Raw genomic sequence first — 26532 nt, 5'->3', positions numbered from 1 at the left:
GCCTTGTGGGAAAAGGAGGGCTAAGTGGAATAGCCCCATAACATGCTCCTGTGGCCACATCTGCTGGGTTCAGAGTTGCCTGGATCCCCCAACGGCCAGCCCACGGCAGCCTGCTTCCTGCCCAGCTGACACAGGCTTGGTCCCCAGGACACCGCCCAGGGCCCTGCAGTAAGCGGAGGGGGTCCAGGGCAGGTGCCAGATCCGGGCACCTGGATGCAGCGTGAGAGCCGCCTGGCCTGCCCTCTGTGCGAGGGAGACTGGAGCAGCTGGCCACCCTGCCTTTCTCCTGCTGACCCTTTTCCTCTCCTCACACCACACACACCCACCTCTCCCAATTTTCCTCTGTCCACCCCTGGAGCCAGACAGGGTACCCAGTTCCCCAAGGCTGCCAGCAGGGCCCACCAGATGTAGAACTGCACCCCTGTGCTCAGCTTCTCCTCACCCAGGTGCCGTGGGCAGCTCCTGGCCAGGTGGTGCCCAGAGGAGCCTGCGGAAGCCCACTCCGCCTGGTCTCCCCGGCACCTTCACTAATGCCTGACCCGTCTGCTGAGCCACGCAAACAGGCCAGGCCCCCATGGTGGGGTCCAGCTCCCAGCGTGGGTGAGACCTGCCTCCTGGCTCTTGGCCTGAGCGGGTTCTGGAGTGTCAGCAGGGGCAGCTTTCTGCTCCCCTCTGCTGGCAGGGCCCATGGCGGGGCCACCGCCCTGGCAGCGGGGACTGAGGCAGAGGAGAGCGCAGGAAGGAAGCTGGAGGTGCTGGCGTCGGGGATTCTTCCCTGTCAGGTTCTGGGGAGGCAAAGTGTGTCCTGGGCCCTCCAGGAGGCGTGGGCTTCGCTGCAGTCCTCAGGCACCCTCAGGCGTCCTGCTGGTGTTCCTGGGCAGGGCTGCAGGGGGGAGGCGGACAGGATGGCATCGGGCCTTCCCGGGGGGCCCAGGCCTGCTGCGTCCCCCTTGAACCCTGGGCCAGGCTGCCCTGTCTAACAAAGCCTGCTCATGAGCACCTTGCCCACTGTGTCTCAAGCTTGGTCCAGTGGGTGTGATGTGCAGGGTCCGAAGGGGCAGGGTGGGGAACAGGCAGCCCCGGGCAGTGAGCTGGGCGGGAGTGGCAGCTGCTTCTCCCTCCCCCAGCTTTGCCCTGTCCATCTGGGGCCAGGGGGTGGCATGAGGACCCCACAATTTCTGTCCCCAACAGTCACTGTCTCCCCCAGACAGCCCCCATTTCTGCATCTGCTCAGGAATGCCCCTGTGCGCTCTCTCGCACAGACCTTGGTCTCCTGGGCAACTTCTTCCCGCTGCAGGTGGCACCAGGGGACGCTCTGGAACACTGAGTTTGAGAAGCCTTGGATCTGGAAAGTGCGCTGTGGGACTTCTCCATCCCAGCTGCCCGCATGTCCCCTTTCCCTGCTCTCTCCCTCCGTCCTGCACCACCTCACATGGGTGCTGCCCAGCCTGCACTCTGCCTACCTGTCTGTCTGTCTGTCCCCCCTGATCCCCATCAGGCCCTGGCCCCCGCCCACTGGGGCGGACTCTGCATCCCCACCAGCAGCACCCCAAGGCTTTGTTAGCACGACTCAGTTCAAATGTCTGATCAGTCCTTAGGAGATCGAGGGGTCAATTTCCACAGCTCCTTCCTCTCCATTTAACTAATTTAACTGCACGATTGTTACAAATTTCATTTTATTATAGCCCTGCTTCTCAGTCCAATTGAATTACTAAAATCTCATTTTCTCAGAAGTGCTGAATATGTAATTAGAGGAAAAATTATGCTCTTGTCTGCCTATTAGGATGGTTCATGCATGTGTGAGCTGTGTGACATGTGATGGCCATACACGGACATCCCGTGTGGTGGGCTTGGCCAGAGGCAGGCAGGAGGCAGGGCAGGATGCGCTCACGCAGCAGGAGGCAAGCGTGTCCCGGGTCAGCGCCCCGCAGGGTGGCCGGGCCCCCTGTCCGTGGGGGCAGGAACACGTGTGCAGGCTGCCCCATGATGGCAAGAGGGGAAAACCACATTAGCTCCCCGATTACAAATTAAACAATATCTGTGGGCTATTGTAATTAAAGGGAAATTCAATTCTGTTCTGATGCCCCATTATGCCAGGCTCTGCGAGAGGACGCATGGATTGTGTGGCTAGGTGAGTGGGACTGGGGGTTCCAGGGAGCGAATGTCAGCTGAGGTCTGCTTCTTCCGGCCCCCAGCTTTCAGCAGGGTGGCCCGGGAGGAAGGCTGTGCGTTATTTTCTGATCTGCCTAGCTCTGGAATTTCTTCCCCCTTCTGCCCCTAAAGGGGTGGCAGCTTGGTCTGCTTGGACAGTTGTGGGCTTCAGTGTGTGGCCGCTGCCCATCCGGCAGGGGGCCCTGGTCTCCGCAGAACGTGTGGGGACAGGGGAGGGGCCGCACCGGCAGAGCAGGGAGCACTCAGACCAGAGCTGTGTGACCAAAGCTCGAGCCTGGGGAGAAAGCCTGTTGTCCCGTGTGCCCCAGAGGGGTGATGGGGTGCAAGAAGACTTATGTCCAAAGGGGGAGGTCACTCCAGGCTCTGCATCAGGCTGGGCTGCAAAGACCCATGGGATGGGACTGGGGCATGTACCTGAGCCCTACGGCGTCCCTGGTGTCTCCAGGGCTCTGTGGGGTTTCTTAGCTCCAAGGGGTGGGGTTCTGGGTGCTCCCCAGGGTCCCTCGCCCAACAGCCCCACATTCTGGGCTCCTGGAGCAGGTGTGCTGGGGGAAGCTGGGGTGCATGGGGCCAGCCCTGGCTCAGGTTGCCAGTGCCTGGGAGAGCATCCCGGGTGGAGCTTCTCCCCGAGCCTTCAGCTGTATGGTGTTCCCTAATCCCCAGCTTTATCTGCTCGCCACGGATCCTGAGAGAATTCCCCAGGGCAGAAGCTAGACACTCACTTATCACTCAAGCGCAGCTCCAGAAATCAGCCTGTGGGCCCCCCAGCTGCTCTCCCCAGGCCAGGGAGGCCTGAGCAGAGAGGGCGAGGGGCTTGTGCTGCCGGCACCCTGCAGCCGAAGCCTTTGAACTGTTTCTTGGCACTCTTTTGTATGGGAAGTGGTGGTGGCAACCGCCCTGCGCCTGCCACAGCTTGGGAGACATGTGAGGGTGTGCCTGGGTGTGAGTGTGCACGTTGGTCCATGTGGGAGGGAGTGTGGACGGGTGTCTGGGTGTGTGATGAACGTGTAGACGTTCATGACCGTTGCTCATGGGTGTGATGTCTGAGTGTGCTGCTCTGTGGGCTGTGGAGTGTGGCGGCTGACGCCCCATGAACCCTGAGTCCGGAGGGCAGGGTGTGCGCTCACAGCGCGGCCAGCACAGTCGGGCAGGGCACTGGCTACCTCCCCAGAGGGGTGGGCAGACTCCAGCACACCCACCGCCCCAGGGCAGGCCAGGCACGTGGATGAAACCCCACAGTCCCCATGCACCAGCTCAGTCCGGGGGCCCTCCTCCCTGGGGCTTGTCCCCTCCAGGCCAGCGCAAGGGAGTAGATATGAGGGCAGGAGCCAGGGTGGGGTTGGGAGGGAGGCAGGGGGTGCAGCTGGATGGGCCTGTCCCCTGGGCGTCCACCCCAGGCACTGGTGTCTATGCCCCACCCTCACAGCTGGGCACTTAGCCTTGGCAGCACTTGCCCTGCTGCCGCCTGGCCTCCCCCACAGCCGGGCTCCACTAGGCAGAGGCGGGCCAAGGCCTGGGGCAGCGCTCTGATGCTGCCGCCCCTGCAGTCAGCCAGGCCCGCTGTCTGGCGGTTCTGGGCTCCCTACCCCTGTGCAGAAGGCTCAGCTAACCACATGCGTGGGGGGCCCTGCCCCTCTGCCGGAACCCACTGAGCCCAGGTCAGGGTCCCTAAGCCTGGCCTCCTGGACCTGTGCCTTACCACCTGCACCCCAGCCCTTGCCTGGGTATTTTAAGATGAATGAACGTCTGTGAGCAGTCGAGCAGCTGTTCAGAGGCAGCCGCGGGCCTGGGGGGCACTTGCAGGGGTGGCAGCTCCTTGCCTGCTGTCAGCGCCAGTGTGGTCAGGGCCGGTCACCCTCCGTCCGCCCCAAGGGCACGCTTGTCTCGGCCACAGCTGGTCCAGGCTCGGTCCCCAGGACACCGCCCAGAGCCCTGCAGTAAGCGGAGGGGGTCCAGGGCAGGTGCCAGATCCGGGCACCTGGATGCAGCGTGAGAGCCGCCTGGCCTGCCCTCTGTGCGAGGGAGACTGGAACAGCCGGCCACCCTGCCTTTCTCCTGCTGACCCTTTTCCTCTCCTCGCACCACACACACCCACCTCTCCCAATCTTCCTCTGTCCACCCCTGGAGCCAGCTGGCCCCTGGCATCCCTCCCAGGCCGGTGCTCCCATCATTCCAAGCTACATCGCGTGCACATGCTCTGGGAGTCATGGACTCTGCTGGCCCCATGGTGAGCGTGTGCTGAGGGCTCGGGGGGTGTCTGGGACAGCAGCGAGCAGAGGCTGGGGTGGTGCATGGATGTGGGGGACGGCTGTGGTCTTTGGATGCTCAAAGGCAGTCGTGTCAGAAGAGGTGTTCCCTATGGCCCTGCAGGAGCCCAAGGGCCTGGGCCGGCAGTCAGGGTCCTGGGGGTGTGGCCTGCTGCTTCCTTCCTGGGGCCCCTCTCTGTCTGGGATGCACAGCTCCTGGCCTCAGAGCAGTGTCCAGCACACACTGACTGCCCGCTTCTCTGACCTAGATGCAGCCAGTTTCCTGGGTTCAGCTGAAACAAGGCTGATGTCTTCCCAAAGGAATTTTTCTGCAAGACTGAAGGGAAAACCAGTAAAGGGCTCCAGGAGGCAGGCTGTCCGTGGGACGGTGTGACTATGCAGTGGGCCAGGCCTGGAGGGGTCTCAGAGGCCCGGACCCGGGGCTGGGGCAGGGCAAGAACTGGTCGTTTCCTTCACACCTGCAGAGCAGGTGACGAGCTGCCTGGTAGCAGCTGGGCCTCAGGACTCTGTCGACACAGGCGCCTGCCTCCTGGTCTTTTCTCCCATTGTTCTGATGCCCGGGCCAGCATGGTGGCCTGTCTTGCCTGACTCCCACCCCGACTCCCACTGCCCACCTGCTGCAGAGATGCCCCCTCCTCCCATGCGTCCTCAGCAGTGAGAGTGAGGTCGCCATGCTGTGTCCTGGGGCGTGGCTATGAGCTGGAGGTGGCTGTGGGAGAGCGTCTACTACACAGCGGGTGCTCGAGCCGTGTCCCCAGGGCTTCACCCTGCTGTCCCTTCCTTTGTTCCTTGAGGATTCTTTCCGTCCCTGGACACAGAACAGGTCAGTTGAGTGCACAGTTAGCTAGAGCCACTGGCCTGGGCATCACTCTCAGCCCCACTGGGGGACAGGCTCATCCCCAGCAGTGATGAGAGACCCCCACCTGTCTCACAGGCCAGCCCAGAGGGATGCAGGCACGGAGCTGGGTGCTGGGCAGCTGCCTTCCCCAGAGCTGCCCTCTGCTTGCTGCACGTCCCCTTTCTCTGGCAGTTGGTGCTGAGCTTGAGCAGTGGACCCTGCCAGCCGGACGCTGAAGAAAAGGGAGGGGTCCAAGCCACGTCTCTTTGTCGCAGTGTCTTTGTTTTGCCAGGAGCAGGTCACCCACAGTCAGCCCTCTGGGAGTGGGTGGCCCTTTCCCAGTCATCCTGGGCCAGTGTTTGGGAAGAGGCGCTACCAGCCCCTTGCCAGGACCCCAGTCCTGTGCTCGCTGTCAGCCACCCCCGCTGACACTGGGCAGGGACAACTACTGCACCCTTTCCACGCCTGCCTCCACTGCCCGAGCAGCCCGTGCAGCCATTCAGCCTTAGATGCACGGGAGCCTGTCCCCAGGGACCCGAGGAGGACCTGGGGCCGTCAGTCAGGGGTGCCAGAGGGGCCCCTACACGGCCTGGGCCAGGTCCCTTCCCCCCTAAGCTAGGCGTTGGCATAAGACGTTGTGCCTGCCCAGAACCACCCCCCAGGCCCTTTATTTACATTTTCATCTCTCTTGCCAGAAAACAGTGACCCCAAGCCTGGGAACCAGGGGATGCCAGGAGAGAGGTGGCCCTGTACCCTTTTCCTTTTGGCTATTTGGGGCAAGTAGTATGAGCGCTCCAGGTGAGGTGCTGGGTCCCCGTGGCCTGGGAGATGCAGACAGGGGTGGCTGCAGTAACAGTGGTGTGCATACAGAGCCCCAGCTCCCCGTCCTTCACCTCCCTACCCCCACAGCCGTGTGAGGAGGACATGTTACCCCACTTCATGGGAGGGAAACGGTGCAGAGGTGGGCAGCCTGCCTGGTGTTGCCTGGTGAGTGGCCGTGTTAGTTTGCAGAAAACCGACTGGCTTATTGTCTCAGTCCTGGAGGCTGGGAGCCTGAGATATTGGTGTCAGGGGGAGCTGGTTCTTCTGACGCCCCTCTCCTATCACTAGGACACCAGTTATGTGGGGTTAGGGCCCACCCCCTGACCTCATTTAACCTAATTACCTCTTTAAAGACCCTCACTCGGAATACAAACACATCTGAATTCATTCAATGCATGAATTTAGGGGGGATGCTGTTCAGCCCCTAACAGTGGCAGAGGCAGCTTCCGCCCCACCTGAGCTCAGTCATCCCCTTGTCCCTCTCTGGTCATGTGATTATCATAAACAGCAATAATTGTTAAAGTCACCTGGGGCTGCGTGGCTGGGGAGTAGGGGGTTCCATGGCCACAGTGTGGCAAACTTGGCAGAAGACGGCTGCCATCAGCCTCCTGGGACAGTCTGGACCTGTGACCCTTGCCTGGGAGGGACTGCCCCTACCCCGCCTCTGCCCCGCCAAGATGCGGGTCCCCCACTCCCACTCTGAGGGATGACTTTCCTGGCGCCAGAGCCAGGCGTGCTCAGGGCTCCGTGCATCTCAGCCACAAAGGACTCAGGCAGACCTGGCCCCGGCAGCCTCACCCCTGGGTCTTCACGCTTCACCACGCCACGTCCTCAGGGACATCATTAAGTGGCCTCTGCTAGATCTGAGTTTGATTCATTGGCCCAGGTGTGGCCAGGCATGTGCACCAGTAGGTCCCCTTGGCGCCCTGATGCAGGTGGTCTTTGGACCTCACAGGAGAGATGCTGTGGTCAGTGCTTGTAGAACAGGTGAGCGGTTGGCAAGTGGGTATTTGGTGACCGCTCAGAGTCTGGAAGGGAGAAGGGGGCAGGCCCCTTGGCAGAGTGGAGGGGAAGCTGCTCGGCCAGGAGGAGGTCAGCTTTCAAGCCACAGAGGCCACTTGCAGACTGGACAGTGGCCAGGTGCTGGTGGGCACCAGACCGGGACGTGGCAGAGTGCCCGAGGACAGGCAGACAGGGCGTGGGGCAGGAGGCTTAGAGAGCAAGACAGCTGAGGCCGACATGATGGAGAGAGGCTGGTCTCCCCAGGTCTGTGCACCCTGTAGGGGCTCCTGCCCTGCGGCCCACCCTCTCCACCTCCCTCACCCGCACCTGGCCACGGGGAGGCTGCAGACCAGACAGTGTGGCTCTGTGGTTCCCCAGAGATGAAACTCACTCTCACCCAGTGACCACAGTGGAGGCAGACGCCGCCAGTCAAGGGCATGGAGTCCCTGCCCCCGGCGCCCTGTGTTCTCTCAGACTCCTGCAGAGGGGCCAGTGCCTGTGCACCGAGGCCAGCACATCCCCGTGCTCCATCTAGCTCAGGCCAGCACATCCATCTGGAAAGGCCAGACCACACAGGTTGGGGTTTGCAAGTAGCAGGCTCTGTTGTGGTTCTCCAGCTCTGCCACTGAAGCATAAATCACCACAGTCAGTGTGCAAGAGAATGCTTGGGGCCAGGTCTTGATAAAATTTTTACACAAATGAGCAGTGGGTGGGATTTTTCCACGGGCCGTAGTTTGTCAACCCCAGGTCCAGCTGACTGTAGTGTCCTAGGCCTGCCCAACTGTAGAAGTGGAAAAGGGGCAGGGGTGGGCCATGGAAACCCAGTCACCAACCCAGTCAGCTCAGAGGAGGGCCTCCCTGCCCTCAGCAGGACATGGGGCTGCCAGCGTTCTGGGGTCCCTCTCCCTTGGAATGGGGAGCCTCCCAACCAGGGGGTCTTCTGGAGCATGACCCAGAGAGACTGGGACTGGCGGTCTGGGTAGATAAAGATTGGAGGCCCAGGGTGGCCACGGTGGACCCCCAAGCTTGAGCCCCGGCCAAGGAGACAGACACGTAGGCGTCAGAGGCAGAGAACACGCTTTCCTCTCCCTGGGTGATCACTGCAGCCTAGCACTCATCTGCAATCCCAGATGTCCCAGCCGGAAAGCCAGCCAGCCAGCTCGGCCCTGCCTCCCGACATCTCGCACAAAGTCCCTGAGCAGCCCTGTCCCCAGAGCAGTGGCCAGGTCACATCCATGGCCAGAGAAGGGCTAGGCCTGGCTCCGGCCTCCCACCCACGTGTGGGAGGTCCCCCAAGTGAGATAGGCCCAGAGGGGCCAAGGCGGGGCTGCACTGGGGGCCTCTTTGACAGAACTAGTTCAGAATCCCCCCCGAGGTACCAGCTGCTCTGCCCGGGAGGCAGCCAGAGCTGAATCGGCAGCAAGGCCTTGGCCCAAAACCCGAACTCCGGGTGGCCCGCAGAACGGAGGGGTGTGGGCGGGGAGCTGTCAGGAAGGGGGGCACCAGGGGACCCTCTGCCCAGGGCGTGCAGGATGGGATTTCTCCTCCCTAGCTCTGGAGCCCACGGGGGCTCCCAGTACCCACTGCCCCCCCCCCCCACTGCCTCCCATCTGGGAGCTGGTGCACCACCTCCCCATTTCCTTCCTCATCCTATTCAGAGAGCTGGTTGTCCTTGTCCCCGTGCTCCCAAGGGACACAGTCTGGGGTGTCCTCCCAACCACACTCCAGCCTCACCCCAAGACTTTCCCTGCCTCCCATGCTCCACCCCCTGGTCTCACCGCGTCTGTTGCACAACATTATCATTTCATAATACTCTGAAATATACATGAAGTTGGCTGAATGCAGACAAAATTGCACCATTTACTGCATGAATATTTCATGCTGCCTTCACTCCGAGGTGTCCGTCTGATGGAGCTGGGAGCCTGTTGCCCTGTGCCTCCTGCCCAAGCGTGGTCAGTGCGGCTCCTCTGCTGTTGGGGTTGCCCCGGGACGAGGGAGGAGACTGAAGGATCCAGTGGTTTTGGGAGAACCACTGGGATTTGGGGGCGTGGGGTGGGTCCTGAGCTACTCTGTGGCAGCCACACCCCCACTTTGTGGGCTGGGTATTCAGAATAAAATCTTAGCAAGGCAGAGAGCCCTGGGAAGGGGCAGGAACCACAGGGCACCCACTGGCTGCTTTTCTGTAATGTTCCAGCGCTGGCTGCTAATGCCCAGGGCAAGCCTGGGTGAAGCAGGGAGACTACCATCTCACACCTGCCCACTGCCCACTCCGACCTGGCCCTCTGGGAGCCTGGCACAGCAGTCATGCCTGTCCAAAAACTCTGAGGCCAGGCTGCCACACCAGGGGCTGCAGAGAGCTAAGGAACAGGGCACCCCAGGCCTGGGAGGCCCGTGTGTGAGTATGGTGTGCACCTGCACACAGTGAGACCCAAGAATACAGGCAATGTGGGCACGTGCTCCAAGGCGGAAGCAGGGCAGGCCTTGTGGCTTGCCAGAGGAGCAGTATGAACCCCCCCACCTCTTGGTGCCCCCCTGTCCAGCCTCCCATACCTCATAACAGCAAGGTTAGGCCAATGGGACAGGTGCCAGTGACTCCAGCCTGGCCCTGCCCCAGTCTTCTCACCACACGGTGACTCTGGACAGGTGCCAGGCTCCAGTGCCCTAGACACTGTGGTGCCCCTTCCCAACGCCTCTGCCCTGGACCGTCGTCTCCTTGCGCAGTTCTGCGTCCTTCAGGGCAGTGCTGGGCCTCCTCTGCCCACGACCCCTCCCCCCATCCAATTGCTGGTTCACTCATTTATTAGCACCTACTATGTGCCAGGCAACATGATGGCACTGAGGATGCAGCAGAGAGCAAGGGAAATCTGGTCCCTGCCCTCATGGGCCCATAGTCTCCTGGGGCACAAAGACGACAGAAAAGAAGACAGAAACATGTGCAAGCCCGCCTCCATGCTCTGGAACCCGGTCCTGAGATGGAGGCTGACGGCGGGCCCGACTTTAACAAAGTGGTCGTGGAGGACGTCCCTGAGGGCTGATGTTTCTGCTGAAGGACTGGCAGAAGCTGGATGAGGAGAGACTAAGGGGAACAGCATTATGGGCACAGGGAACAGCATGTACAGAGGCCCTGAGGCAGGGGGACCTAGATGTTTCCAAAGAATTGATAGACGGCTAGAGACAAGTGTGTGCGTATCGTTCAAAGAGTGAAGTGAAATCATTAAGAGGATTTAGGGAGTGGCGAGGCAGCCCATTGTATGCGCTGTTTCAACTCCCTGGCTGCTGTCAGGCCAGGGGCCCCCAGCTCTAGGCCTGGGGTCCTGCGGTCCTCATTTGAGGGTGAAGTGAATCATGCTTACAGGGCGGAGGCAGGCCTCCTGGGGTTAAGCCCGGGCTGCGGAGTCCTCTCTGGGGGCAAGGCTTGATGCAAGAGGGCCGGGCTGCAGGTGCAAATTGTGAGCACCATTACGAGGAAAAATGTGTAGGCTGTTGCCGCCGGGTGGAGGAGTGGGGGGGGGGGGGAGTGCCCCTGGGGCTGCTGGGGATGCTTCCGTTTCCCAGTTTTCTTTCTGTGTTTACGTTTGCACAAGTGGAGATGGGGAGCAGGCAAAGAGAGAAGGCACTGCCTGGGCAGTTTGCTGTGTGCTGTCGTGCAAGCCTGTCTGCCTCTCTGGGTGCTGTTAAACAGAAGCGCTGGCCCACAGGGGTCCCCAAAGGCCTGTCAGCTTTAGCTGCTCTGCCATCCTGAAGCCCCCAGCCCCAGTCAGCAAGTGCTTCCACGTGGAGGCTTGGCTGAGCTCCATCCACTACCACCCCCATCTTCCCTGCTTCTCGTGGAGAAAGACAATTTCCCAGCTGAGGGAATTTGGAATTTCATCCAATTAGGCATGAAGTTCCTTCAACTCGTTCTAGAAGGCCCTGTGCCCTTGGCCTCCCTGACCACACCCGCAGCATGGCTGGGCTGGAACTGAACTCCGGAAACGGGAGACTGGGGGTGGGCCCTTCTTCTTGCCTGCCTCTGGTCCCCTGTGCTCAGCAGCCTGCTCCAAGATCTGGGGTACAGTGTCCTGCCTCACGGGACAGCCGGGACCACGGTGAGGCAGGCAGAGTGAGCAAACGCCCTTGCCGCACTTCTGGGAGTGAGCATGGGTGCACCCCAGACACCCGCAGGCTCCCGCACCCCAGCTGGAAAGGGGAGAAACACCCCTGAGCAGGCCCAGGGCTGTGGAGTGATGGGGCAGTAAAGATGCAAAGTAGGCAGATAGGTGGGTGAACTCCACGAAGTCGGGAACCAGGACCTGTTCTCCCACCCAGAAGCTGGTCGGGGACCCAGTGTCCCTGCCGCCCAGTCCCACCTGTGGGCTCTGTCTCTGGCCTCATCCTACCTCACTCCCCACATTACACAGACTGTTTCTGTCACTCCTGCAACCTCCCCACTTCACCCCTGCTTGGTTCTCGCGGGGCCAGGGCATGTTCCTACCTTCCTTTCCCCCATCTCCTGGGTACCTGTTTGGGGGTAGCTCCTTCTCCCCGTACAGCCCACCTCTGTCCCTCACACATGGACTTGTGCAGGGGTGCAGGCCCTCGTGGGATGTTAGCCACGGAAGGAGCACCCTCATCCCCCATTGGGAGCATCGCCAGCCCGGGTGGAAAGTGCCCTCCCTGCTGCTGTGGGGCGTCACTTGCCCCTGCCCCTGGCTCCCTGGCAGCCACTGGCGCAGCACTGGTTTATCTGGAGGCGGCCTCAGTATTTGCTGAACCAAATCAGCTTCTGTCTAGCTTCAGGCTCATTGAGCGGGGTGGGTGTCTGAGAGGGGTCCCCTCAGGGGTGTCCAGGCCCGGTGGGCTGGAAGAACAGAGCACTCCAAGTCTGCGGTCCCCGCGGTCCTGCTGCCCCTCACCCCAAACCGCCAGCACCCGCAGACTCCCACCCGAGGCCAGTGGTAGCCCACCCGATGTCTGGGGAAGGGCGCCCCAGGCTGGGAGCCAGTGGGTGGGGACAGAGTGCCCCGGCCTGAGCTTCTGCTGCCCCTCCTGCCTCCCCATGTCCCCCTGTTTGCCCCTCTCAGGGTGGGAGCAGCTGGTGGGAGCACTGAGAGCTCACCCCGCTCCTCCCTCCTCCCCCAACACCCCTTCCCTGTGCCTGTGCCTGTGCCAGGAAGGCCCTTCCCAGCTCTCCATGGCTCGTCCAGCCCTGGCCCCCAGCCTTTCCTGACCACCCACCCCACTGGGGCAGCCCCTCCAGCCCCATTCTCTCCTTGTCCATCTCTGTGCCCCCGGGCCCTCCCAGCAGGCAGTGCCTGGGCATCCCCGGCCCACGCTGGCTCTGTCGCTCACAGTCCCCCCCCCCAAATTCTGGCCTGTGTTGCTGGGGGAGTAATGCCTGCCTGGGGCAGGGGATGGGGGCTGGAGGCAGTGTGAGGGTCAAATCCAGACCAGCGAAAGGTAGCCCGTGGTTGGCAGCCCCCGCCCCCGCCAAGTCTTTACTGCCCAGGTGCCCAGATGAGTGTGGCTTGAGAGGCAGCCCTGCCAGAGGGCACTGAGACGGGGTGGGGAGGGTGGAGCTTTGCAGGACAGGTCTGCTGGGACTGGTGTGATGCGGGACCCTGTGGTCTCTCCCATGTGCGCATGGGGCACCGAGGCTCAGAGAGTGGCTGTGACGAGCCCAAGGTCCCCCTACTTCGGAGGGCCTCGTGCGGCTGCCCGGCAGGCTGCGGGTCTGTCCTCCACCCGCAGCCCCGCCTCTCTGCCCTATCCTGTGCTCTGGAAGGTTGGGGGCTGGCTGAGGATGTGGGGCAGGTGGGGGATTCATGGGGAAATTAGGCAAATTCCCATGGTCCTCCTAGAAGGGGGACCAGCCTGACCGTGGGCAGAGGGATGTCAGGAGGCTCCGCTACCCCCTTCCCTGAATAGTGGGCACATGGCAGGGCAGTGGAGTTGAGGCACAGAAGGCGCTGCTGTAGGGCTGGGCCGTGCCAACCTCCAGTGTGGGGGTACAGATGGAGCGAGGTGAGGGTTAGTGCTGAGTGGCCCGAGTGGAAAGGGCCAGGCCCTGCTCTGGCGCCCACACCTCCAGGCCCAGCAGGCAGCCTTTGTTAACCCACCCCTAAGGCCCACCCTCCCTCCCTCCCTGCTCAGAACCCCCAATTTCCGAACCACTTCCTGCCTTGGAAAGCTTAGTCCCCAGCCTCCTCCTCCTGGGCTTCTCCGCCCTCCACATCCCTCCCCCAACCTGGCCCAGGTGTGCAGGGCCGCAGCTGCCCATCCTGCCCCCTGGTCAGCTGAGTGCCCTACCCCAGCGGAGCCGCCCTGGGCACTCGCCTCAGTCTCCCTGGGGTGTGACTGCTGCTCTGGTACCTGGCCACCCACTGCTTCCCACCATGCAGCAGGCTTTTTTGTCCTGACCCTAAGGGCTGGTCCTGCCCCTCTCCCAGGGGACGTCAGGCTCCCAAGAGGCCCTCCTTGCTGGTCCCCAGGTAATGCACCCTCTGTACCCCTCACTTAACATGAATCCCTAGCAGAGGGATGGGCAGTCTGCATGTAACGCCTGCCCTCCCGGAGAGGAGGGGTACTGGCTGCCCATCTCCACTCGTCGCTGGCTTGCAGAGGTGTGCAGCAGAAGCCTGGGTGCACCCGCGGGACTGGCCTCTCCTGGGCAGCTCTCAGCAGCCTGAACCCACTCAATGCCCCAGGTGGGAGCTGGGTTATGAGTCCCAACAGGGTGGGAGAAGGTTTGAGCAAGCACCCAGGCCACCCCCAGCCCCCTGGAGGGCACAGGGGCCAACCTTCTGGATGGCAGTGTGTGTGCTCCTACAGAAGGCATCTTCCATGGATGCCCCCAAGTCACGTTTCCCAGGGTCTCAGGCCAGGCTGCCTCAAGCGTCTCCTTGTGGCCAACCTGAGTCCCTCCCACTGCAGTCCAAGCCCTGTCCTCCTGTCTAGCCCCTTTCTTCCCCCAGGACAGCACCTCCCATCTTCAGACTGAGCCAGTGAGGTGCCAGGAGAGCCCCCGCTGGAGCCAGCAGGAGGGTGTCTGCTGTCAGAGCCCAGCCCAGTCCCCAGAAGCACGCTCTCCGCCAAGCATCCTGGCTTCCCGCAGCTGGCCTGCCAGGGAGGGCCAGGGCACTGCCTCCCGTGCTCTGTAACCCCCAGACAGCCGTCTGCACCTCCTTCCCACGTTTGCTAATTTGGAAGCACATCCACCGTGCAACCAGCCGCAGTGACAGCCAGCACACTGCCTGGGCTTTCTCTGGCCTGGACGCCTGGAGGGTCTCCGTTTCGCCTCTGAAGCTTCCGGGTGCCCTGCCATTGATTGGTGGGTGGCTGCAGGCTGGGTATTTGGTCCCACCCACAAAGCCCGGGGCAACATGGGGATTTTATTGCTAGTGTTCCTTGAATGCTTTTCCAGCTCCTTGAAATTCTTGGAGAAAGCCCCAGACAACTCCTCTCCACCCACCGTGGTCTTGCAAACTCAGCAGCCGACTCAGTGCCGGCCAGGGTGGTCCCAGCCCTCCTGGCCCTCCGGAGAGTCCAGCCTCGCTGTGCCCCGGCCCGGCCTGCCTAGGCCCGCCTCCTCCCCCCCTCTGTCCTAAAAACCCCGGGTCTCCTGGACAGACTCCTGTTATGGTCACTTCCAGGTGGCCGCGTCCTTGTTCACGTCGGGCACCGTGATTAGATCTTGTGTTTATTACACCCGCAGCTTCCTGCCAGGCAGCTGCTGTTATTAGCCTCAGTTTGGGACTGACAGGTAGTCCAGAGAGATGAGGTAGCTTCCGGAAGGTATCCAGGCAGCTGGGGGACAGAGGTGGGGTTCAAACCATCGCCCTACATCAGTATCAGCTTCAGGGTGAGAAAGTTTGGCTGTGGGGTCTGCAGCATGGGGAGCAGGGAAGCACGAGCTTCTAGAAACATCTAGAACCCAGACCAGGAAAGAACTGAGTGAGGCCCACACAAGGCAGCCTGAGGCTCCAGAGGGAGCCTAGTGGGCAGCTGGACTCCAAATCTGGGCCTGGGAAGTTGGGGTGGTGCCGGATGGGAGCTCCAGGTGCACAGGACAAGACGAGGTGTGTTGGCGGTCCCCACCCCCGCACCCAGCGTCTCCTCCTCGGGGCCCCATCGCCCCTTGCTTAGGATGTGCCCTGGGGTCTCCGTGAGGGTCTCAGTCACAGCCTGGAGGTCCGAGAGCTGGCAGCAGGCTCACTCTTTGTCACCTCCCAGGCCCCGGGCTCAGGCTCCGCCGGCCCCAGGTCTACGTCCACCCCCCGGCCGCAAGCTCCCGGGTCATGCGCAGCGGCCGCTGCTTTGTATGGATGGTGCAGTATTTTGGGTAATGAAATATTCACAGGTCAGTGATTCCTTGAGAAATGATGGGGATCAGTCAATTCCTTTTCAGGAAGTAATTTTCTTCTCCTTCACAGCCTCTGTTTCATGTTGACAATCATTAGCATGGGAGAGAGACTGGATTGAAGGCACTTGTCAGGGCCCAGGGCAAGCTGCCGTCTTGTCACGGCCCCCCTAGTGGGGCCCCGTGTGCGTGTGTGGCAGTGGGGACCCCGGTGGGCTCAGCTGCTGGCATACGGGGCTGGCTGGTGCCTTCAATGCCCTGCGCATCTGGGTTTTCCCAACCTCCCTCCCTCCTGGGCAGGAGCAGCCCTGGCGCCCAGGACTCCCAGGATGGGGTCGGCCTTACTGCCTCTTACAGCCACGCCCAGCTCTTTGGGCCCAAATCCCAGCTCTGACATTCCCAAGTGCTTTATTGTCTACACCTCAGTTTCCCCTTCTGTAAAATGGGCTGCACAGGCTGATGTGAGTCTGAATAAGGTGGTGAATTCACCTAAGGCATCCGCAGAAGTGGGCACTGGACTGGTTTCTTTTGTCCTCTGGATGGCCACATTGCCCTGGCCAGACCTCAGTGGGCCTTGTCACTCCAACCAAAGCCATGGCCACCACCGCAGCTACCCTCCCTCCCCCTGTGGCCAGCGCTCCTATTGACGGGCCTTCCCATCTCCAGGGCCTTCATTCAGGTTGCAAGGGTGCCAGCACCAATGTCCTTAGTCCCACAACAGGCAGGACCCACTGCTGGGTGCCAGGCCTGGGGTGCACGGGGCAGGGCAAAGCCCTCACTCATGTGTCTGTTTACTGTGTCTTGTTTTCTCTGTAAGATCAGAAGCAAGGACCTGGCCCCAGGTGTGTCCAGGGACCAGGCAGGGGCCCATTTTGATTGTGCTTTACTAAAGCCAGAGGACACAGCAGTGGAGGTGCCAGACACCCTGCCCAGTGGCTGGCAGCAGGGGGTCCCCCTCTGCTCAAGACATTTGCACCCCTGCTCCCTGCCAGGTGGTGGGATTGAGCCCACCATGTCTCCCAGCACAGCTGTCCCAGGGACGCTGTCAGCAGGCTGCCCCTCAGAGCCAGGGATGGCAGCCGCCCCGGTGCTGTCTGCGTGCTGAGGTGCCCAGGGCAGTGCTCGACGCTGTCAAGCACAAACCAGCCGCAGGTTGGGTGAGAATGGGCACCCAGTGTGCATTCCAAGCTGCGGGCCAGCGCTGGGGTCCCTGCCCCTCATGGCCAGGGAGTGGGCCTGAGGATCGAAATGGTGCACTGGAAGGAGAGGGGCCAGGAGGACCTCCGCTGCTCCCAGTCGGGTCCGGGCATGCTGTCTGCAGCCACTCCGGACTGAAGGGCATGGCCCGGAGGCAGGCACCACTTCAGGTCTCGTAGGGGCTTCAAGCCCAGGCAGTGCCATCGAGGGCTGAGTCACTGAGTGTCCTCGGACTTGGTGTAATGCTCTGCATGAGCATCGCCACAGCAGTGCACCCAGGTGCTGAGTGAAAACTGGTTCTCAGATGGTTATGCCCCCCAGAGAGAGAGTGTAAACTGCTACAACTAAGGGGAGCTGTTGGCATCTAGTGGGTGGGGCCGTGGGTGCTGCTCAACCTGCTGAAGAGCACAGGACACCCCCACACAGGAAATGACCAGGCCCCACATGTCATAGTCACTGGAGCTAAAATGATAGGAGGGGAAAGACATCAGCCACAGGCACTTAGCCGGCCTTCCCCAAGCAGTCCTGGTGCCAGGGGAACCCGAGGCTGTGCACAGTGTCTCCACCCGCACCCCAGTCGGGCCAGTGCTGAGCAGGCCTCTGCAGGCCCCGAGAAGGCGAGGCTCTCCCCAGAGGGGCAGCCAGGCCCTGCCTGCAGAAGGCAGGGCAGCTAGGGGCTGGAGAGAGGACCAGAGAGCTGGTGCCTGTGAGGCCACCTCCAGGCACCGCCCAGGCCAGGGCTTCTCAAGCTCAGTTGCACACTAGAATCCCCAGGGAGCCTTTAAAATCCCCTGTGTCAGGTCTCAGCCCAGACCAGTGACATCAGTCCCTCCCGGGGAGGGATGCAGCCACAGTATTTCTTAAATCTTCCAGTGTGATCTCAGTGTGCAGCCACGTTTGGGAGCCGCAGGTCCTTGCATGGCCGGGAGCTGGCCCGGATGCAGATGCTCAGGCTCACCCCACGCTTCTGAATCAGAATGCTGGCCGGGCCCCGGGTGACCTCAGGAACAACCTCCATTGAGGGGCCCTCCCAAGCGAGCCCAGGGACCAGTGGACAGACCGGTGCCCCCCACTCCAGCTCTGGCCTCGGAGATGTTCTCCTCGGGTCTGTGTCTCCCCAGCTTCCCTGGGACAGGCAGCCCTGAAGGTGCCCCAGGCTGTCAGTGATGTTCTGCTGAGAGCGCCGAGGGGTGACTATAGATTCGCTCGGTCTCGTTCAGGAGCCAACTGACAGCACAGGGGGGCTTGCCTCCTCCTACCTTGGAGCCTGGTAGCAGGTTGGGGGACAGCAGCTTCCCCGCCATTTTAGGGGCTGGGTTTGGGGGTCCCAGCCTGGCCGAGAGGCAGAAGTCCGTCTCTCCTCCCATGTGTGGTGGTCCTGTCCAGGGGGAGACCTGTCACCTTCCCATGGCCAATGCCAGGGTCTGTCACTTAGATTGTCCTCTGCAGGGTGTGTCCTGGGCAGAACTCGCCATGGGGAGTCTGCTGTCCTTCCCCGGGTGTGGACTAAACGCCGCATCTCAAGGGAGGCTTTGTGGTCCAGCCACCCTCGTGGGCCGTCCTTGAGTGGAAGGCTGGGGGTGGGAGGGGTGGGGCCGAGGGTCTGTCCAGGCTGGTGGGCAGGAGGGGCTCCCAGGGCTACTGCCTTGCAGTTGAAAATAGACTAGCCTTTGGATGGAAGCTGCCTGTGGCTTCCAGGCCAGGGGGCTGTGCTGGAAGGTGTTCGTGCCCCCATTTCCCACCTGGCAAGTCCCCGCTCATGCTTTGAGACAGCTGACAGGCTAAGCCGGTCACCTATGGGCCAGAACAGAGTGGTGGGGCAGAGGGACCCTGGCTCTGGAGCTGAGGCCCAGCCTGTATCTGGGACCCACTCTGCCAGTCGAGGGGGGCGGCCTGTCTGGGAGGAACCCCACGCTGTGGCTGGGGCCTACCCAAGATTGTCAGGGTCTCAGGAAGTGGAGAAGAAGAGGCAAGGAGGGTCAGAGGCGGGGACCACTCGGGGACACTACTGAGACCCCCTTACCCAGGGCAATGCACTTAAAGGCCAGAATCCTGGTCACATGGGTGCAACACCCACAGGCGGGGATATCGCTGGGATGGCCTGTGCAGGAAGGAGACCAGTGTGCACGGAGACGGGGTGACCTGCAGGCGAGCTGACCCAGCGAAGGCCCCGCACTGGCCCCCTTTCCCGGATTGGGGTCGCTGAGACGCAGACTGCAGGGCTTGAGTCTGTCTCACACTCAGCCTACTCCCTTCAAAGGGACAGACACAGGCTCACATTCCCCGGCAAGGCCTTGGGAGGCCTACGCAGAGCCGGGCAGGCGGGCATGCAGAGACATGGACCCTTTGCTCCAGGTCTCCCCACAGTCCGCCACTTCTTTGCGTCGTCTTTGTCTTCCTGTCTCGGGTCTGGACTCCGGGGGTGCCAGGAGGAGCCTCATTCAGGGTGCAGGGGAGGGGTAAGGGCAGCTCTCACTGTTGCCCCCATCCTGGGCCTTGCCCCCTGGTAAGGGCCTGGAGGCAGAACACGGCCCCATGGAGCTCCCCTCCCCAGCAGTCCCAGATGCCCCGCTTTGTGCGAGCCCCAGGCCGGGTCAAGCAACTGCAGCTCTCGGTTTGTTCAGAAGACTCCAAGCCTCCCTTGCCCGCCACTGGCCAGTCTGCACTGGTCAGTCCCGCTGGGGTCGGTAGAGTGGGGTGGGGGCGTCCTCAGAGAAGGGGCAGCTTAGAATGGAAATTCCATTAGTGTTCAGCCATGGGCAACAGGGCCTGTTCAAAGAATACATTCAATTAAAAATTGATTTTTCAGTTTAATCTCAATCATAATGAACCACATTCAGCGCCCCTCCGCCTGCCTGGACAGTGCACGCTCGCCCTGTGGCCCAGCCCTGAGGCTCCCCGGCAAACTCCCTGTCCTTGGTGGGGGGGTGGGGGGGATGACTCAGCAGGGGGGCAGGGGCGGGGAGGGGCCCACCTCCAGGGAGTTTGGGAATCATTACAAAGGAGGTGCTGCGCTGGGGGGTTGGTAGGTGAAAGTGTCACCGTGCTAAATCCGCGTCTTATTCACGGCAAGGTGGTGATGTCAGGACGGCTTCAGTTAAAAGATGCAATATTCCATTTCCGTGGCTCCAGACGGTGTTACGAAGAATCATAAAACAAAAACAGCACCAACTTTTCCCTTCTCTCCCCACAAACTCAGAGACATGAAGCAAGAGCCCACACAGGCCTGTGCACCCGGCTCCCAGGCGGCCCCTTTTCTGGGTGTTTCTCCCACTCTGGCTGTTCCCCGTGGGTTTCTCTGTCCTCCGAGGTCAGGTAGGGGAGGCCGGGCTGGTTCCCCAAAGCTCCCCTGGGTGTCTGAACAGCAGAATTACTATTATTACACTCATTTTCAGCGTCGTGGCTCCTGGTTTAGGGCACTGTGCCTTCCACATCCTCATACAGCCCGTCCCAGCGGTGCTCCCATTTCCTGCCTTACAGATGAGGAAATGACAAGGGAGGTGAGGGATTTGCCAAGGGACCCTCAACTCTGCAGAACTGGCATGTGGGCCTCCTTGAGCCAGGTGCACCCTGTGATCTGCTGTACTCGGACCTCAGAATGTCCAGCCCCACTCAAAACCCCTCTTGCCCTGCTGATTTGCTGTGTGACCTCAGGCACTATACTCACCCTTTCTGAGTCTCTGTAAAAAAAAAAAAGAAACCCAACTCTAACCGCTCGTGATGTAACTGCAAGTCAGAATCAGATGCCTGGGAGACACACTCCCGGCGCCCACAGGCAGGTCCTCTGCCATCTGCCCTGCAGCCCTCGGGCCTCCTCACCTCTGCTCTCCGGCCAGACGGAGCTCCTGGCCGGCCACCAGCAGTTTTCTGTGCTTAAGCACCTGCGCACCCTGACTCCAGCTTCCTGGTGGGTCTTTTTTGGCTGATTCCAGTCACATGAGTAGGAGATGCATCCATTCCTGTTTAGTGCAGAAAGGACGATGCCCCACCCATCGCCTCCAGCTCACAGATTCCTCCTATCTGCCTGGTGCCCTGTTTTCGCCTATATTCACGGCTGCTTTGGGCCACCCTGCTAGGCTTGGGGGTACCCCAGCATCCCCCAGGTACAGAGCTTCGTACCCAGTGTGCCCTTCAGGAACTGGCCACAGCATGTGGTGTCCAGGACCCGGACCTGGGAAGCTGGCCACCCACCCCAGAGCCTCTTCCCTTGCTGCCTTGGCCCTCAACTCCCTACTGGAGGCACTGAGGCAGGGCGGCCCCCAGCCCCACTGCCGGCCCTTTTTGTCATTCAGCAAGTTCCCCCCGCACTGCCTGGGCAAGCTGGTAATGGCCCCTTGGAGGGGACCAGCCATTCCCCGCCCCACCCAGCACAGAGTCCGGCTCCCAAAGACCTCCACTTCTGTTAGGCCTTGGGTAGAAAAAGAGCTCTGGGTCAGAGAAGTGTGGGGAACAGCAGCTTCTATGCAGTTAATGCGGCTCTCCACTGCAGAACTTCTTCATGCCTTTTCTAGAACATTCCGGAAGACTAGAGTGCCCTAGCACACACCTTCTGAAGTACTGGCCAGGGAAAACAGCCTGGGCTGTGAGTGGGCTAGAGTCCATCACACCATGAACCTTAGCCCCATCTCTTTGAGCCTCTGTTTCCCCACCTGCCAAAATAAGGACTGTAACACTCCCACGGCCATTGTGAGTGCTCAGTATGCACTGTGTCTCCATTCCACCACTGCTGGTCCCCAGAGGGCATTTGGAGGTGCAGGTATGTGGCTGGCGCCTGGCTGGCGGTTGGCACCTTGGCTGTGGGGCCTCCTGAGCTGTCCCCGCAGGGCTTGGTGTGGTGTTGCTCAAGTTTCACCCTCAGGGCCAGTGCTTGGGGCTCAGGGGTGGAACAGAAGTGGCCTGGGCCCAGCGGCCCAAAGCCATGTCCTGTGGGCACTGCATGACTGTGGGCAAATCACGGAAGCTCGCAGAGCCTGTTTCCTCACCTGTGAAATGGAGATGACAGCACATAAGGAGTCTGTGAAGATAACAGGGGAGGGTTCTGGTAAATGGACATGTGCATGGCTATCGCAACTGGGGGACCCCAGTGTGGAGCAGCCTGGCAGGGGCGTGGGACTGGGAGAGCGCGACTGGGAGTCCAGGCCGAGCCGTGCTCAGAGACGGCAGGGGACTGTTCGCCTTCTCTCAGCCTGGGTTTCCCATCAGTATTTCAGTGACGACGACACCCACCTGTCTGACTGGGATGACGAGCCCGTAGGACGTCCTCACCAGACACAGGTAGTGTGGCTGTCCCTCCAGCGTCATCGTTGCAGAGCGTTCTGTCCTGCCCTGGCCACAGCCTTCCGGGCTGGCACTTAGTCCCATTTCTGCCTTGTGGGGGGTCTGCTTCTCTCTTGGTTGTCGGGGCCCAGTCCTGGTCCTAAAGGATTATCCTGTCCCGTCCCACTCACGGGGGAGCGAGGAGGGCTGCTCGTGCCCCCCACTGTCTGTAGGGCAGTGGCCCCTGAGTGCCCAGCCTCAAAGGTACAGCGTCCAGCATCCTCACCAGCAGAAGATAAATGTTTTTAACTCGGGGAACTTTCCACGAGCTAATGAGAGAGTGAATCATCCTTCCAGGCCCTGCAGCCCAGGGCTAGTGGTCAAGGAGGTTGGGCAGCCACCTGGGCTGAGTGGCGGCCGAGCAGGGTCACTCAGACAGCAGGTGGACCTGGAGACGTGGTCACCTGGCATGCCGGGCATCCCCAGCGAGCCCTTCTTCCATGGCGGGCCTGGAGGGGTCTGCCTGACATGTGGTTGTTACTCACGCTCTTCCAGTCTCTGTGGGCTGTGTGTCTGGGGGTGTGCACATCATGGAGGCATGAACATGGACATGGGTGTGAGGGGCACCAGGGCGGGACTGTGAGAGCCAGAGCTGTGGGTGTACCTGGTGCCTAGACATGAGGTGGCATGATGTGGGGTGGCGTGAGCTGAGGACCGAGTGTGCGGGGGGGTGTGCACCACCTGTGTGTGCTACACACAGATGTGCTTGGCATAGTGTGCACTGTGTGCCTGTGGGCATGCTCGAGCAGGGGTGGGCCTGGCATGCCCTCAGCATGTGCACCTCTGGGTGCCAGGACGTGAGACCTGCCCGTGTGAGCACGCCCTGCATGTGTGCATGGGCCTGGCTGTGACCATGGCAGTGCCCCATCTGTGTGTGCAAGCACGCATGTGCACAGCTTCTAGAGAAGAAATGTTTAAAAATGGAGTTGTCAGCCCCGAGTTGACAGGCACAATCAGCAAAGTGCAGCGTCGGCAGGAACGGCCGCAGCTCCTCAATTACCCGGGAGGAAACGGCCCCACTTTGTGCTGAGGAGGCAGAGTGTGGCTGGAATAAAGCAAGTGGAGCAGACCCAAAAACTTCATTAATTAAAGAAACTCATTAATGAGGGACATTTAATCAGCTGAAGATTAGATCCGTGCTTGCCTCTTCCGTGAGCTAGGAGCCAAACAGTAAAAGCCAGCCCGCCTCCTCCGCCTGCCCACGCCCTCCCCGGTGCCCCAGCCTGGGCCAGGTGCCAGCAGCCTGGGGAGGGAGAGGAGGTGCCGAGGCCTGGGTGGCAGCGCGCTTCTCGGGGACAACCTGCGTCTAGGCAGGTGGGTGGGGACGTGGATGCCGTGTGCACAGTCACACGGAGGCATGTCTGCTGGACGGGGTTGTGTAAGGGGTATCGGGGTCCCAGGTGCTCGGCTGAGGGTGGTTCTGCCCCCTGCCTGGGGACATGTGGCAATGTCGGGAGACATTTTTGGTTGTCACAACTGGGGGACCAGGCATCTGTAGGTAGAGCCCAGGGTGGGGCTGGATCCTGCAGAGCCCAGCATGGTCCCACAAGAGAATGATCTGCCCCAAATGCCAGGGGTGCCCGGCTGGGAGCCCCTGCTCCAGGCTGTGCGCATACATGGCCTCTGGGGGCAGCAGGGGAATGCATGGCAGGCTCGAACACACGTGGCTACGCAAAGTGTGTGCGCACACAAGGGAATGTGAGTGTGCATGAAGCAACGCACGTGTGTGAGACCATTGTGTGAAGGAAAATGAGTGTGTCAGAATGTAAGTGCAAAAATGAATGTGTGTGAGTGCTTATGCACAGAGAATGCGTGTGTGCGCATACAAGTGAGTGTACATGCAGGGAACACATTGTATGAACACATGTGTCCATAAGGAGATATGTGTGTGTGCATGTGTGCCTAAAGAAGTATGCATGTGAGTGGGTGTGTGCACACACTTCAGTTGCAGGGCGTCCCCACTGCCCAACTGCTGGGTGTCCAGAACAGAGCACACATGGTGCCTCTGGGGAGATGAGGGGAAGTGGGTCCTGTTAGACCTGAGGAGGCCAAGGAGTAGAGTGCAGGGGCCTGTGGCTAGGTGTGGACTTGGGTGTAGACTTGGGGCCCCGGGCTACTCCATGCCAAGCCCCGTCCCCTGGGGGAAGTCCCCACTTTGAAGTGTGTTTAGAGAATTGTCCACTTGGAGTCTGCAGCTGCGTCCCCTGCCCTGTGGCAGCGGTCCCCAGGCAGTGCCTGCTCGATTCATAGCACAGGCCAGGTGACAGCTGGTGTGGTTCAGACCCCAGCCCTGGAGGATCTGCTGGGACGGGACCAGCTGTGCGAGGGCGCACCGCCACCCATCTGACTGCAGGTGCAGGGCCCTGCCGAGAGCACTGTCCCCGTGGCCCCCAGACGGAGAGGCCTGGCAGCCCTCGGGCTTCCCTCAGTACGGGGGCCTCTCCCGCCGCCCACTTCCTCCCCACACTCCAGCCACTGCCTGCACCAGAGAGTTGTCCTGTCCGGTGTATGAACTCAGCTCCCCGGTCCTGGCTCCAGCCACCTCCCTGCACCGGCAGGGACCCTGAATGCCAGGCCTAAGGAGGGTTTAAGGGACACGTGTTTTCCTGGTCCCGGGAAAAGGCTGACAGGCAGAAGGCCCCATGTAGACACTGTGGGGGCAGGACAGGAACAGGCCTCTGAGGACCCATCCTCCATGTCCCCCCTGCACTGGGGGGCCCCCTTCTTGTCAGGGGTAATGGGGCACCTGGACCCCCTATTGGAAGCACTACTCCTGCTGTTGGGAGGGGCTTTCTGTGAATCCGGGGGCTTTCTGTGGCCTGGGCACGGCCCCCACTCCCCGAGCAAAAGTGAGTCCTGGACGCAAGGAGAGCGGCTCAGGGCAGGTACCTCCTGCCAGGAGAAAGGCAGTGGCCGTGGCAGCGGGCAGCAGCATCTTCCTGTTGAGGGAGGACAGCACTTCAGGTGGCCCTGGCTGCTTCCCCAGGGCCCCCACCACCACCCTGCTCACCTTCTGGGGTGCCCCACCTGCTTGCCTACCCTGCTCACAGGTCCAATGCTGCCGAAGGACTGCTTGGAGCTGCTCCAGGCCACCCTGTTTCCAGGCTGTAGGCTCAGCAGGTGCTCCGAGCCCAAATGAGTGAGAGAACAAGGTGTTGTCCCAGGGGCATCTGCAGGTCAGCACAGCCCCAGAATCTGCATTTTTAACAGCTCCTGGACATGAAGTGCAGCTAACCACGGACCCCACTTCCCAGACCTTACCATGTCCCGCTGCAGGGCTGAAGGGCCATGCGTGCCCTCCGTGCACACATGACCAGGCGTGAACAGGGTCTCTGCACCCACCACGTCCCCCTTCCCAGAGATACTGCCCCCACCCCCAACGCCCAAATGTCCCCAAGAGAGAAAGTCTGCCAGGGAGTTATCCCCACCAAAAAATAAGTCCTCTGCGCTCAAACCAGATGCTGGCGGGTGTTTGACTGTGGGACACATTATGTAATCTTCGTTGCAAGGAAATTTACCTTCCTAATTACGTTTTGCGAATTTTCATTTGAGTCTGCCTTCCCAGGGCTCACAGTAGCTAGAAGGCACCGTGGGAGGATGGGGGATGTCTGGGATTGGAGGCTGCTGGGCGCAGACCGTGGACTACACCCCCGATGGGTGCTGCCGGTGGCCCCACCCACCCATCCGCCAGCCCCAACCCTGCCTGTCCTCCTCATGTCCTGGGCACCGTGCTTAATATCCTGTCCCATTTGCTAAATGAAGACCACGGGCCATTAATAATGCTAATATTCCTTAATGAATATGCAGGAAGCAGGAAACAGGAAGATGCCCCTGTGGGTGCAGAGCCAGCTGCCCTGCAGGTGGGGAGTGGCCCGAGGCTGCTCCTTCATATCTGTGGGCAGGATGACTGGGTTCTCTGTGGCCCTCCCTTGGGCGTCACCTGCACAGCTGGCCTGCTGCTCTGTACTCGCACCGTCCTGGGAGGGAGCTTTGTACAAGTACACAAAGCGGCCGCGTGTGCTCGCCTGCTTACAACAGCAGCATTTTAGAGAGCCTCTGGGAAGGACGAAGGAGTGGCTGCAAAATGGAGATCACAGGGGTAGGGATTGCTTGGAAGGCTCCCCAGAGGAGGTGTCTGAACACTTCCAGGATGGAGGAAGAGGCCTGGGTCAAGCAGACTGGCAGCACAAAGCCTACCCATGTTTCTCACTGTGGTCTCCCCATAGTAGATGTTCAGCAAACCTAATAGGTGCTCAGCAAACAGTTCTTGATGGGTGGGTGGGAAGGTGAAGGCATGGGACAGACTGACTTGCGTGGGAGCTGCAGTGAGGCGGCCCTAGAGTCAGCGGTGACTGTTGTGGGACAAGGCGAGGCGGGCTGGGGCTGGGCCCCCCTCAGGGACCCGCCCTGCCCACGTACCCGGGCCTCTCCCCGCAGCCCAGCGGCCTCGAGCTCTGCACAGGCTCCAGAAGTCAGAGCCTTTGGGGGCGGTTCCTTCCAGCTTGATTGACAGTCGAGGTGAACTGCTCCCCGGCACTCCCCAGCCTGCTCTCCGAGTCCCTTCAGCCAGAGGCTGCGCT

The 26532-nt window shown here is 61.2% G+C and overlaps 1 protein-coding gene across 16 annotated transcripts in view; it reads left to right on the top strand.

Annotated features, from left to right (window-relative positions):
- RBFOX3 (RNA binding fox-1 homolog 3) overlaps window positions 1-26532 on the top strand; it is a 425191-nt gene that overhangs the window by 371486 nt on the left and 27173 nt on the right. The window contains exon 1 of one of the 16 annotated variants that reach the window (XM_017643318.3): window positions 21839-21910. The exons of the other annotated variants lie outside the window; for them this stretch is intronic. The gene's annotated coding sequence lies outside the window, so the exon portion shown is untranslated. Of the gene's footprint in view, window positions 1-21838; window positions 21911-26532 lie in introns of those variants that run through there. 16 annotated transcript variants of the gene reach the window in all.

Source organism: Manis javanica, chromosome 4 (assembly GCF_040802235.1).
Source record: "Manis javanica isolate MJ-LG chromosome 4, MJ_LKY, whole genome shotgun sequence".
NCBI classification, from domain to species: domain Eukaryota; kingdom Metazoa; phylum Chordata; class Mammalia; order Pholidota; family Manidae; genus Manis; species Manis javanica.
This window is presented reverse-complemented; position numbering and strand designations above follow the sequence as displayed.